At 47.9% G+C, this 12,608-nt stretch overlaps 1 protein-coding gene across 3 annotated transcripts in view; it reads left to right on the top strand.

Moving 5' to 3' along the window:
- MEGF11 (multiple EGF like domains 11) overlaps positions 1-12,608 on the top strand; it is a gene marked incomplete at both ends in the record, with an annotated part of 235,534 nt that overhangs the window by 41,014 nt on the left and 181,912 nt on the right. The gene's annotated exons all lie outside the window — the stretch shown is intronic.

Below are 12,608 nucleotides of genomic sequence, written 5' to 3'. Positions count from 1 at the left end.
TGTTTTTATTTACATTTCTCTAGCAGGTGGGTCAAAAAGGATCTTGCTGTGATTTATGTCATAGAGTGTCCTGCCTATGTTTTCCTCTAAGAGTTTGATAGTGTCTGGCCTTATATTTAGGTCTTTAATCCATTTTGAGCTTATTTTTGTGTATGGTGTTAGGGAGTGATCTAATCTCATACTTTTACATATACCTGTCCAGTTTTCCCACACCACTTATTGAAGAGGCTGTCGTTTCTCCACTGTACGTTCCTGCCTCCTTTATCAAAGATAAGGTGACCATATGTGCGTGGGTTTACCTCTGGGCTTTCTATCCTGTTCCATTGATCTTTCTGTTTTTGTGCCAGTACCATACTGTCTTGATTACTGTAGCTTTGTATTATAGTCAGAAGTCAGGGAGCCTGATTCCTCCAGCTCCATTTTTCGTTCTCAAGATTGCTTTGGCTATTCGGGGTCTTTTGTGTTTCCATACAAATTGTGACATTTTTTGTTCTAGTTCTGTGAAAAATGCCAGTGGTAGTTTCATAGGGATTGCACTGAATCTGTAGATTGCTTTGGGTAGTAGAGTCATTTTCACAATGTTGATTCTTCCAATCCAAGAACATGGTATATCTCTCCATCTGTTTGTATCATCTTTAATTTCTTTCATCAGTGTCTTATAATTTTCTGCATATAGATCTTTTGTCTCCTTAGGTAGGTTTATTCCTAGATATTTTATTCTTTTTGTTGCAGTGGTAAATGGGAGTGTTTTCTTGATTTTGCTTTCAGATTTTTCATCATTAGTGTATAGGAATGCCAGAGATTTCTGTGCATTAATTTTGTATCCTGCTACTTTACCAAATTAATTGATTAGCTCCGTAGTTTTCTGGTAGCATCTTTAGGATTCTCTATGTATAGTATCATGTCATCTGCAAACAGTGACAGCTTTACTTCTTCTTTTCTGATTTGGGTTCCTTTTATTTCCTTTTCTTCTCTGATTGCTGTGGCTAAAACGTCCAAAACTATGTTGAGTAAGAGTGGTGAGGGTGGGCAACCTTGTCTTGTTCCTGATCTTAGTGGAAATGCTTTCGGTTTTTCACCATTGAGGATGATGCTGGCTGTGGGTTTGTCATATATGGCCTTTATTATGTTGAGGAAAGTTCCCTCTATGCCTACTTTCTGCAGGGTTTTTATCATAAATGGGTGTTGAATTTTGTCGAAAGCTTTCTCTGCATCTATTGAGATGATCATATGGTTTTTCTCCTTCAGTTTGTTAATATGGTTTATCATGTTGATTGATTTGCATATATTGAAGAATCCTTGCATTCCTGGAATAAACCCCACTTGATCATGGTGTATGATCCTTTTAATGTGCTGTTGGATTCTATTTGCTAGTATTTTGTTGAGGATTTTTGCATCTATGCTCATCAGTGATATTGGCCTGTAGTTTTCTTTCTTCGTGACATCCTTGTCTGTTTTTGCTATCAGGGTGATGGTGGCCTCGTAGAATGAGTTTGGGAATGTTACTCCCTCTGCTATGTTTTGGAAGAGTTTGAGAAGGATAGGTGTTAGCTCTTCTCTAAATGTTTGATAGAATTTGCCTGTGAAGCCATCTGGTCCTGCGCTTTTGTTTGTTGGAAGATTTTTAATCACAGTTTCAAGTTCAGTGCTTGTGATTGGTCTGTTCATATTTTCTATTTCTTCCTGATTCAGTCTTGGCAGGTTGTGCCTTTTAAGAATTTGTCCATTTCTTCCAGGTTGTCCATTTTATTGGCATAGAGTTGCTTATAGTAATCTCACATGATCTTTTGTATTTCTTCAGAGTCAGTTGTTACTTCTCCTTTTTCATTTCTAAATGTATTGATTTGAGTCTTCTCCCTTTTTTTCTTGATGAGTCTGGCTAATGGTTTATCAATTTTGTTTATCTTCTCAAAGAACCAGCTTTTAGTTTTATTGATCTTTGCTATTGTTTCCTTCATTTCTTTTTCATTTATTTCTGATCTGATTTTTATGATTTCTTTCCTTCTGCTAACTTTGGGGTTTTTTTGTTCTTCTTTCTCTCATTGCTTTAGGTGCAAGGTTAGGTTGTTTATTCGAGATATTTCCTGTTTCTTAAGGTAGGATTGTATTGCTATAAACTTCCCTCTTAGAAATGCTTTTGCTGCATCCCATAGATTTTGGGTCATCATGTCTCCATTGTCATTTGTTTCTAGGTATTTTTTTATTTCCTCTTTGATTTCTTCAGTGATCACTTCGTTATTAAGTAGTGTATTGTTTAGCCTCCATGTGTTTGTATTTTTTACAGATCTTTTCCTGTAATTGTTATCTAGTTTCATAGCGTTGTGGTCGGAAAAGATACTTGATATGATTTCAGTTTTCTTAAATTTGCCAAGGCTTGATTTGTGACCAACTTATGATCTATCCTGGAGAATGTTCCATGAGCACTTGAGAAAATGTGTGTTCTGTTGTTTTTGGATGGAATGTCCTATAAATATCAATTAAGTCCATCTTGTTTAATTTATCATTTAATGCTTGTGTTTCCTTATTTATTTTCATTTTGGATGATCTGTCCATTGGTGAAAATGGGGTGTTAAAGTCCCCTACTATGAATGTGTTACTGTCGATTTCCCCTTTTATGGCTGTTAGTGTTTGCCTTATGTATTGAGGTGCTCCTATGCTGGGTGCATAAATATTTACAACTGTTATATCTTCCTCTTGGATCGATCCCGTGATCATTATGTAGTGTCCTTCTTTGTCTCTTCTAATAATCTTTATTTTAAAGTCTATTTTGTCTGATATGAGACTTGCTACTCCAGCTTTCTTTTGTTTCCATTTGCATGAAATATCTTTTTCCATCCCCTTACTTTCAGTCTGTTTGTGTCTCTAGGTCTGAAGTGGGTCTCTTGTAGACAGCAAATATATGGGTCTTGTTTTTGTATCCATTCAGCCAATCTGTGTCTTTTGGTGGAAGCATTTAGTCCATTTACATTTAAGGTAATTATCAATATGTATGTTCCTATTCCCATTTTCTTAATTGTTTTGGGTTCGTTATTGTAGGTCTTTTCCTTCCCTTGTGTTTCTTGCCTAGAGAAGTTCCTTTAGCAGTTGTTGTAGAGCTGGTTTGGTGGTGCTGAACTCTCTCAGCTTTTGCTTGTCTGTAAAGGTTTTAATTTCTCCATCAAATCTGAATGAGATCCTTGCCGGGTAGAGTAATCTTGGTTGCAGGTTTTTCTCCTTCATCGCTTTAAATATGTCCTGCCCTTCCCTTCTGGCTTGCAGAGTTTCTGCTGAAAGATCAGCCATTAACCTTATGGGGATTCCCTTGTGTGTTATATTTCCCTTGCTGCTTTTAATATGTTTTCTTTGTATTTAATTTTTGACAGTTTGATTAATATGTGTCTTGGCGTATTTCTCCTTGGATTTATCCTGTATCGGACTCTCTGTGCTTCCTGGACTTGATTAACTATTTCCTTTCCCATATTAGGGACGTTTTCAACTATAGTCTCTTCAAATATTTTCTCAGTCCCTTTCTTTTTCTCTTCTTCTTCTGGAACCTCTATACATCGAATGTTGGTGCGTTTAATGTTGTCCCAGAGGTCTCTGAGACTGTCCTCAGTTCTTTTCATTCTTTTTTCTTTATTCTGCTCTGCAGTAGTTATTTCCACTATTTTATCTTCCAGGTCACTTATCCGTTCTTCTGCCTCAGTTATTCTGCTATTGATCCCATCTAGAGTATTTTTCATTTCATTTATTGTGTTGTTCATCATTGTTTGTTTCATCTTTAGTTCTTCTAGGTCCTTGTTAAATGTTTCTTGCATTTTGTCTATTCTATTTCCAAGATTCTGGATCATCTTTACTATCATTATTCTGAATTCTTTTTCAGGTAGACTGCCTATTTCCTCTTCATTTGTTAGGTCTGGTGGGTTTTTATCTTGCTCCTTCACCTGCGGTGTGTTTTTGTTTCTTCACATTTTTCTTATCTTACTGTGTTTGGGGTCTTCTTTTTGCAGGCTGCTGGTTCGTAGTTCTCGTTGTTTTTGGTGTCTGTCCCCAGTGGCTAAGGTTGGTTCAGTGGGTTGTGTAGGCTTCCTGGTGGAGGGTACTAGTGCCTGTGTTCTGGTGGATGAGGCTGGATCTTGTCTTTCTGGTGGGCAGGTCCACGTCTGGTGGTGTGTTTTGGGGTGTCTGTAGACTTATGATTTTGGGCAGCCTCTCTGCTAATGGGTGGGGTTGAGTTCCTGTTTTGCTACTTGTTTGGCATAGGGTGTCCAGCACTGTAGCTTGCTGGTCGTTGAGTGAAGCTGGGTGCTGGTGTTGAGATGGAGATCTCTGAGAGATTTTCGCCGTTTGATATTATGTGGAGCTGGGAGGTCTCTTGTGGATCAGTGTCCTGAAGTTGGCTCTCCCACCTCAGAGGCACAGCACTGACTCCTGGCTGCAGCACCAAGAGCCTTTCGTCCACCCGGCTGCTTGTGTTGGAGGGTCTCCAGCCTGAGAGGCTTGTCTGCTCACCCGCCGGGGCGGGCGGGGCTGGGAGTTGAGGCTCAGGCTTCAGTCAGAGCACTGGGAGAGGACTGGGAGAGGACTGGCGTTGGTGGCGTGAACACCGGAAGAGGAATCTTAATAGCATAAAAGACAAAAACAAAAAACCAGCAACAGTTATAACTAACGTCTGGTTCTAGGCATTTTGCATGAATTAGCTCTAAGTCCACAGCCATTTTATAGATGAGGAAACTGAGGACAAAACAGGCGGCTCAAGGACACGCAGCTAATAAATGGCAGAATAGGGACCTGGGCTTTTAGATGATGCTAGAATGCCAAAGAATAAAACTCAGCCAGGGCACCACTGAATTAAGGTAAGTGGCTATGGGCCAGCTTGGCAGGTTGGCTGGGGGTGACAAACCCCTTGTTACCCATCCCAGAGCTCTGTGTGAGCCTCCCCAGGACCCCTCATTGGGAAGAAGGGGGACCCGCAGGCCCCAGACCAGGAGAGCATTTGACCCTTCATGTCCTTCCATCCTATCAGCCCTGCAGGTGAAATGCTTCTTTTTTAAAAAAAATTGACAATTCATGTCTCAGAGCCAGACGTGACTACAGCAATTAAAAGCCAACTCTAGATGTGCCCACCGGCTGTTTTGTCTCTTCCCAGCCGTGGAAGGGATGCAGGACTGGTAATGATGAAGGAATGAATGACACATATCTTATGAATGGTTTTAGAACTTCCCTTGGTGACTCCCTGACACAGACACACGTGCTCCCACCCACCCCCATCCCCACATGCTCTGTGATCTTGGCCATGGCAGAATCACTCATGCTAAGTGTGTCACTTTGGAATTGGCACCTGGGCCCTTTTGGATGTAGGTCATTTTATTTCCAAGCAGAATCAAATGACAGCCTCATCTGAGGCTCCAGCCAAGAATGCTAATGGAGGGCTAATCAGTGTGCCTTGGAGCACTGGGGAAACGGGGTTTGTGGAAAGCTCCAGAAGCCATGTTCTGTAGAATTCTGGGAGGCTACCACCTCCTTTCCCAAGCCTTCTTTTGTCCTACCTGGGTATCAGCCTAGCTGGCCAGGGAGCATGGAAGTTGTCTTTATTTATCTTGACCTTTTCATGTAAGTAATTTTTATAGTTCCATTAACTAGTAAGATCATTTGTAAGCCACCAGGCAAAATATATCACCACGAACACCTCAGGGACTTGTGGTTCATCTTGAGTGGAATGCTGATAGGATTGAGGATTGATTCAGAGCGCTCACCACGAGCAAGGGACAGCAGACTGGATGCCTTGGTCAGGGACTGGCCAGTGTTGGCTCAGCAGTTCGTTTGCAGAGGAGACCCCAAGTCTGACCTAGACCCTGTGGCTCAATGCCAAGATCCCCATACCGGGTCCTGGGCTGCTTTATACCACTCCAGCCCAGGACTGATGCTCTGGCCTTGCATCTGTACCTCAGAACACATTTGTTCCCATGCCGCGCTCTGTGCCGGCATTTGTGGAATGGAATCTTCTCAAATTTGGCTTGAATCAGTGAGCCAAAAAGTCGAGCCCCAGACTCCCAGAGCTGGAAGGAACATTGCAACCACGTCATTCAACCCCTTCATTTTGCAGACAGACAAACTGAGACCCAGAGGGAGGGAGGGGACTTGGTAAGTTGGTGACAGATCTGGCGCTGGTACTTACTTATCACAACCTGTGGTCCAGGTGGTGGTGGAGCACGTGGTTAAGAGCAGGCCTTTTAGCATCACACGGATGTGGGTTCAAACCTTATCTTGGCCTCTGGGTCAGCTAGGGTCCTGGTGAGAAACAGATGGCATGTTAACTGAGGAGGGTTTAATAAAACAATTATTTATAAAGGCTTGAGAAGGGTTAATGGAAACTGCAAGAGATGGTGCAACATTTAGGGCTAGCAGCCGCGGAGAGCCACTTCATCCCTGAGCTGGAAGAAGCCCCCCAGGACCGTGAGCTGTAGGGGAGAGGACCACCACCACCACTAACCCATGGCCCAGCCTTGCCTCCTGCCCAGCCTCCCAGCTCCTGCTTTTTCCCGTGCCCTGAACTCATCCAGAAGCCAGAGGGCAAGGAGGCCCATTAATGCAGTCCATGGAGGTCCACTCTTAGGGCACAGAGAAGGGTGGGGAGTGATCTGAAGGGACAGATGCAGACTCTCCAGCCCATACATTCTCAAGGGGTAAAATGATTCTCAGTCTGTTTATATATAAAGCACAGATATACATACACAGATATGCAGCATATCTGTGGTATTAGAATGTCATGGGAGGGGATGATTAAGAAAGAATTGTCCTCGATGGCTCCTGGGAAGTGGGGTGTGGGGCGTGATCGTGAAAGCAGAGTAACGTGCATCTAGCATGGTCTCTTGATAGCAAGGGGAATTTGTACAGGTTGCTTAGCCCTTTCTGTGGTTTAGGTTCCCAACTGTACATGGAGCAGTAATGATACCTGCCTCAAGGATCCAATGGAACAGTGGATAGTCAGTGCCCAGCAAAGAGGAAGGACTTATATGTGGCCTCTTTCACTCACCACAGCTACTAGTGTCCATCCGTGCAAGACCATCATTGTAACCCAAGGGGTCGTTAAGTTCACTTGACCCCTCAGGAGGAAACAGAGGACCGAAGTAAAGGGCCAAGTGGGCATTTGTGGCTGCTGAAGGTTATGCTTTCCAGCCTCTTGCTCCTTCAGGTGGACCCAGAGGAACATTTGAGAAAGGAGGCCGGGCATCATTGGGTGTTTGCTAAGCACATTTTGGACTTTGTTTTACCATCTGGTTATATCAGGGAGTGAGTGAATGATGGAAGTATAGAAGGGCGGAAGGGACCTTAAAAGTCCCACAGTCCAGGGACTTCCCTGGTGGTCCAGTGGTTAAGAATCCGCCTTCCAATGCAGGGGACGTGGGTTCGATCCCTGGTTGGGGAACTAAGATCCCACATGCCGCGGGGCAACTGAGCCCGCGCACTCTAGAGCGCACAAGCTGCCGCAGAGATCCCGCGTGCCGCAACTAAGACCTGATGCAGCCAAAAAAAAAAAAAAAGTCCCACAGTCCAATTTTCCACCAAATCAGGAACCCTCTAGTCCAGGAGGGCCCCCTCCCCCGATAAGGAATCAGATAGTAAATAGTTTAGGCTTTGCTGACCATCCGTCTCTGTGGTGAGGACTCAGCTCTGCCCTTGCAGTGCAAAAGCAGCCTTGGACAGTATGTAAATGAGTGGGCACAGCTGTGCGCCAACAAAACTTCATTTATAGAAATAGGCAACAGCGAGATTTGGCCCGAGAGTCGTCGTTTGCCTGCTAACCCCTGCCTTCCAGCATCTGTAGATCCTCTAGGCTCTGCTGGAGTGTTCCCAGGGGTGGGTTGCTCCCTACCTATAGGAAGAGCCCCCTGAACTGCTGAACCGTTCAAGTGGTAGAAAGTCTTGCCTTGAGTTAGGCTGAAATCTGCCCCTGTGTCACGTGTGCTTCTGAATCCCTATTCTGTCTGGGACAGAGTGGCTCCACTTCTCTCTGGCAGCCTTTCAGCCTGTCAGCTGACTTTGACCTGCCTCCCACCCAATACTTCCTTCTCCAGGCTCACCTTCCCCCCACACCAAGTCCCACCCTTCACGTGACCCTCACAGGTCATGTGTCCACAACCTCTGCATCCTGATCCTTCTCCCCCCACTTGTCAGTGTCCCTTGCAAAGCACAGGTACTCAGAACGGCCACCAATAGCCACCTATGGAGTATCTGTAAGGCATGGCTCACGGGGAGATACAGGGATGTTTAAGACTCTGGGTTTACCCTCAAGGAGCTCACAGTCTCTTGGGGAGACCGGATAAGCCCATACTAAGTGGGGAAGTGGCAGGGCCAGTGAGGAGGAACCTCGTGTGGGTAGGGAGGTTCTGGTGGGAAAATATTTCACCTTCCATAAATGTTCAGACTGGGGTGGCTGCAGCCCTCCGAGCTTCTTGGTGGAGCTGGTGATAGAGGCTGTGCCTGGCCTTGCTGACCCAGGTGACCCGGGGCTGGTGAGCGCAGGAGAAGCATTTCCAGCTGCTGTGACATGGTGGAGACAGAGCGTCAAGGGGGTGGCAGCAGTAGAAGGAACCTTCAAGGGTGATGTGCTCTAATGCTCTTATTTTATAGATGAGAGAGTGGGGAAGCCACCTGCCCACACTCATGTGTCAGGTAGCCCAGAGCCTGAACTCACACTGGGTCTCCCGGCTCTTAACCCAGTGCCTTTTCCAAAGAAATGGAGGACAGAAACCAGGGGTCCCTGTGAGGTCAAGAGGAGAGGTTTACCAGGCCATAGGAAGGGGACGGGACTTGGGGGCCAGGAAGTGGGACTAGAGCACTGGCAGCTGTCCAGGCCTTTCCTGGAAGAGGTGGGCGGATGCCAGCTCCCGGTGATTCTTAGCTGAGTGGGACTTTAGGCCTCATCTGGTCTCCTCTGAGTTCCAGGTGAAGTTGCAGGGCCTGGAGAGGAAAGTGAGCTGCTTGATATCATTGAGATGGATGCTGATAGACGCAAAGCCAGATCTCCTCACACCCATGGCTGGGCTCGTTCTACACGCCCACCACCGTCCCTCGAGATGGCCCATCACCCTGGTCCCACAGGCCCAGAAGTAACCTGAGCCAAGGGGCAGGGTTTAGAGGTTTGGCGACTTCCCTGTGACTGAGCTCTGAAGCCAAAGGCAACCACGCCCTCCCCACACGTGCTTTGGTGCTCTCCTCCTCGGGACCCAGAAACACTGAGTACCTACTGTACACCGGGCAGCATAAGGGCTTTAAAAGGCCAAATAGGAGTGAACTCTGTCCCCCAGGGGCTGGAGATCCGCAAAAGAGAGACAAGTGCTGACATAGGTAACTCCCTCAAGGTAGGCTGCGATGGCCTAGGACAGGGGTTGAGGTAGCATGTGTGAAAGCCCCAAGGCCTGGCACGTAGTGGGTGCTCAGAACCTGGTAGCGCACAGGAAGCGGTGATAACTGGTAACTGCTGTCAGCTGCCTTAGACATCTGTCCAGACCCCATGGCGTGTGTGCATGTGTGTGTGTGTGAGAGAGAGAAAGAGACAGAGAGGGAGAAGTAATAATAGCAGCTCCTGCTTGTGGAGCACTTACTGTGGGCCAAGCACTCAACGTGTATTACTTCATTAAGTCTTTGCAGCAGCCCGTGACATAGGTTCTATTATTGTCCCCACTTTACAGATGAAGAAATTGAGGCACAGAAGGTTAAATCATTTGTTTATTGTCCTACAATTGTAACTGAAAATGGCAGATAGGGAGTTTAAATATAGGTCATCACCTTCTCTACCATGCTGGCCATTCCACCAGGGGTGGAGATGGGGCTGCTCTCCAGCACACCACCCCCCAACTAAGTCCCTACAACCCTCTCCACGTGTCTGTGACTTCAGTGGAGGGCAGAAGTGAGAGAGATGGCCTGTGTGTGGAGGAAAAGGAGGCTCAGGCATCGCCAGGACCCTGCCTCGGGTCTGAGGACACCCTACCAATAACAGTAGCAAGACTCACTCAGTACTGACTGTACCCCAGGCTCCGCTCTAAGTACTTTGTCAACTCATTGAATCCTCACACAGCCCGAGGCCCATCCTGTCGCCGTCCCCCATTGAACAGATGGGGACTGACACAGAGAGGGAGGTAACTTGCCTGAAGTCTGGAGCTGCTAAGTGGCATCGCTGGATCCAGCCCCGGCTCCCCGAGTGCCGTCTGTGCTCTTAACCGCTGTGCCGTGCTGCTTCTCGCTAAATGTGCCTCTAGCGCCTGGGAGGTTAGAAGCAAGACTGAGGCAGGACGGTGGCTGGGGGAAGCTGACCGGGCGGAGGCCAAGGGAAGAGGGAGGGTGGAGCTTGCTCGGAGCCCCTGAATGCACCTCCCTTGCAGGTAGGGAGAGGGTGCAGGACATAGGCCAGGAGTTAGGTCTCTAGGGGCAGAGGACCAGAGTACCAGGTGGTCTTCGTCTTTTCTCCCTTGATCTTCTCCAAGCCCCTGCCCAGCCCCAGCCTGCAGGGCACCCATGCCTGCAGAGGACGTGTTGACACAGCTCCTCTGGTTTGAGTCTTCTGGACAGGGGAGGACGTCCAGCCTGGGCGAGGCATGAAGGCCCCGTGTCTTGGGCTCCTCTCAACTCCCTCGGCCTTCAGAGGCCTCTGTCTCCAGGATCTTCCTCCTGCAGCTCCCTCCTCTCTGGCCAGAGCCCACAGGCTGTTCACAGGATCCCAAACACGCAGGCCTTAGTTCCTCCATGTATAAAATGAAGCAGTTGGACGTGATTTTCTGTTAGGTGCCTTCCAGACCTGACATGCGGCAGCTTCCCAGTCCACTGCCTGCCCTTGCCGCCCCCAGCAGAACCCCCAGGGATCAAGGTGCTGCTCTCTGCAGTCAGAAAGCAGCTGGAGGTGTCTGGGCTCACCTGACAAGCTGATGGAAGGGTCTGCAGGAAGGCGGACCAGCCCAGCTGTGGAGCATACTGGGACCTCAGCCTAAGGGAAGGGGGAGCAGCTGAGGTCAGGGCTGGGCTGGGGAGCCGGGGGAAGGGTACCTAGTGTCCAGTGTACACTGGGGACATTGGCCCATTTGAGCTTGTTTAGAAAGTCTAATGGGAGCAGGGGAAACCAGGCAGCAGGGATGACCAGGTGGGCATCTTGCTAGCAACTGGGTGAGCAGCTCATTGTGGCTCTAAGTGGAGGTGGTCACTGAGGTCAGGGTCCAGCCGGTTCCCCAGTAAGAAGTGGGTTAGCTAGTAGGCCCCAGCTGCTCCCCAAAGCTCCAAGCGAGGGGCTGTCAAAGTCTTGAGCACAAACCAGAACTCTGCTGAAAAGCCACTTGTACAAATGAGAATGACTCAAGGGCCAGGGCTCCCCCCAGACATACCACATCCCAGGCTTGCAGAGGATGGGCTGTCTGCAGACCACTAACCAGTGGGGCATCTGAAAGGGCTCTTCGGGGCCTGCCTCGCCAGGAGCCCTAGGCAAAGCTAAGGCCGCAGCTTCAGGGTCAGTGTCTGTGTTTGGGAGGGGCCAAAGGTCCCCACACCCCCCATAAAATGAACTCTGTTGTCTACCCTGACAGCGCCCTCTCGCTGGGCATTCGGCCAAGCAGTGGACATGGAAGCAGGGTGGGTGTTCGGAAGTCAGTGGCAGCTCCTCCAAGCTCACCATTGGGGGCCACCTGTCCCCCCAGCGCAGGCCAGTTCCAGGCAGAGAGGAGGTCTCTAGTTGCTTGTCAGAAAAAAAGCGCTTCATCTAGATCCCTTCTGAGCAATTGACAGGGTTGATGGTAGCTGCTGATCTCCCAAGCTTACAAAATTGGCAGGGGTGGCAAAGGGGGTTTCTGTAATCCCTCACTGATGGATTAGACGGTGGGACAGATCTCTCAGGAGCAATGGATGACCTTGAGAAAATGTGGATGTCAAAGGGAGAGAGAAATAATCTCCCTTCCTCAAAGTGCTGCCAGTAAGCCTTCTCAGCACTGGGGTAGTTGATGGAAACTTTGCTGCCGTTGCCTCCCAGCTCAGGAGGCTGTAGCATTTGACTGCGTGATAAGAAATTGCCCGGCGCTTTCTAATTACAATTATCGTCGTCGTGGCTGTCTCTCTTAATTACTTTCTTATAATTAGCTGTTGCTTTTTCCTCAGCATTTGTGTACTTTGCAGATTTGCTGACATTTGAGAGCCCCAAAATAGGGACATTTGGGAAGGAGGGCAGAAAGGTGGGGAAAACGTGAGAGGAATGGATTCTTTTCAGGAAACCTGATAAATTTGGGGGCCTTTGCAGAAAGAAATTGGGGAAGCCAAAAGACGGGTCATTTTCTGAGCCGATGGGGAAAGAGAGCAGGAGTGAGGATGTAGGGAGTGGGCTTTGTGGAACGTCTCCAAGTGTTCAGCCTTGGAGGAGGTACTCTTGAAAAGCCACCAAGGCTGCCATTTCGCGGGCTTGGGTTTCATTTTAGGAAACAAGCCTGGGATGAAGCACACCCTTGTTGAATCCTTTTCAGAGTTAATTAAATAACTCGGGTCAGGGCTTCCCTGGTGGCGCAGTGGTTGAGAGTCCGCCTGCCGATGCAGGGGACACGGGTTCGTGCCCCGGTCCGGGAAGATCCCACGTGCTGCGGAGCGGCTGGGCCCGT

This window comes from Grampus griseus (genome assembly GCF_964374135.1).
Source record: "Grampus griseus genome assembly, chromosome: 2".
In the NCBI taxonomy this organism is placed as follows: Eukaryota; Metazoa; Chordata; class Mammalia; order Artiodactyla; family Delphinidae; genus Grampus; species Grampus griseus.
This window is presented reverse-complemented; position numbering and strand designations above follow the sequence as displayed.